Below are 1,930 nucleotides of genomic sequence, written 5' to 3'. Positions count from 1 at the left end.
CTAAGCCCCAGCACAAGGCCCAAGCTCCAGGTAAAAGTCAAAGGAAAGGCCAAGCCCAGCTCCATACCATCAGCATGATCACATGTAAGCCCCCAGCACAAGGCCCAAGCTCCATCCAGGTGAAAGCCAAAGGAAAGGCCAAGCCCCCAAGCTCCATACCCTCAGCATGATCATATCTAAGCCCCAGCACAAGGCCCGAGCTCCATCCAGGTAAAGGTCAAAGGAAAGGCCAAACCCCCAAGCTCCATACCCTCAGCATGATCATATCTAAGCCCCAGCACAAGGCCCGAGCTCCATCCAGGTAAAGGTCAAAGGAAAGGCCAAACCCCCAAGCTCCATACCCTCAGCATGATCATACCTAAGCCCCAGCACAAGGCCCGAGCTCCATCCAGGTAAAAGCCAAAGGAAAGGCCAAGCCCCCCAGCTCCATACCCTCAGCATGATCATATCTAAGCCCCCAGCAAAAGGCCCAAGCTCCAGGCAAAAGCCAAAGGCCAAGCCCCCAGCTCCACACCGTCAGCATGGTCATATCTAAGCCCCAGCACAAGGCCCAAGCTCCATCCAGGTAAAAGCCAAAGGAAAGGCCAAGCCCCCAAGCTCCATACCCTAAGCATGATCATATCTAAGCCCCCAGCACAAGGCCCAAGCTCCATCCAGGTAAAAGCCAAAGGAAAGGCCAAGCCCCCAAGCTCCATACCCTAAGCATGATCATATCTAAGCCCCCAGCACAAGGCCCAAGCTCCATCCAGGTAAAGGTCAAAGGAAAGGCAAGCCCCCAAGCTCCATACCCTCAGCATGATCATATGTAAGCCCCCAGCACAAGGCCCAAGCTCCAGGTAAAAGTCAAAGGAAAGGCCAAGCCCCAGCTCCATACCATCAGCATGATCATATGTAAGCCCCCAGCACAAGGCCCAAGCTCCAGGTAAAAGTCAAAGGAAAGGTCAAGCCCCCCAGCTCCACACCCTCAGCGTGGTCATATCTAAGCCCCAGCACAAGGCCCAAGCTCCAGGTAAAAGTCAAATGAAAGGCCAAGCCCCAGCTCCATACCATCAGCATGATCATATGTAAGCCCCCAGCACAAGGCCCAAGCTCCAGGTAAAAGTCAAAGGAAAGGCCAAGCCCCCCAGCTCCATACCCTCAGCATGATCATATCTAAGCCCCCAGCAAAAGGCCCAAGCTCCAGGCAAAAGCCAAAGGCCAAGCCCCCAGCTCCACACCGTCAGCATGGTCATATCTAAGCCCAGCACAAGGCCCAAGCTCCAGGTAACAGTCAAAGGAAAGGCCAAGCCCCCCCCCCCCCCCCCCCCAGCTCCATACCCTCAGCATGATCATATGTAAGCCCCCAAGCTCCAGGTAAAAGCCAAAGGCCAAGCCCCCAGCTCCAAACCCTCAGCATGATCATGTCTAAGCCCCCAGCAAAAAAGGCCCAAGATCCAGGTAAAAGCCCAGGGCCAAGCCCAGCCAGGCCCTTGCCCGACACACCTCAGCTTTTCTGGGGGGGAAAAAAACACCCCATGCGGTGCGCTCCCGCATCGAGTATGGTGCGAAATCAAGTCGGTCGGGCTGGCAAGCTCCACAAAGTCCCCAGGTCTACCAGTGGGTTGGATCCAAAAATTAGTTGGGGTGGCAGCTCCACAAAACTCGCTGAAAAAAAAAAAATAAATAAAAATAATAAAATAAAATAAAAATAAAATAAAATTCCAAAGTCCCCTGGTCTACCAGTGGTGCATGTGCACAATGGAAATTTTTCAAAGTCCCCAGGTCTACCAGTTGTTTTCAGTCGAAAATTTCTCCAAGTCCGCGGGTCTACCAGTGTTTTGACCGAAAATTAGTGAGGGTGGCAGAACCAGGGTGCAGACCTTGCTCTCTGTGTCCGGGTTTGGCGCACCTCGGCCGGCTTCGGAGAGCCGTCCACCGCGCTCTGGAAGTC

This window comes from Salminus brasiliensis, chromosome 2 (assembly GCF_030463535.1).
Source record: "Salminus brasiliensis chromosome 2, fSalBra1.hap2, whole genome shotgun sequence".
Taxonomy (NCBI): domain Eukaryota; kingdom Metazoa; phylum Chordata; class Actinopteri; order Characiformes; family Bryconidae; genus Salminus; species Salminus brasiliensis.
Note: the sequence above shows the minus strand (reverse complement) of the source record.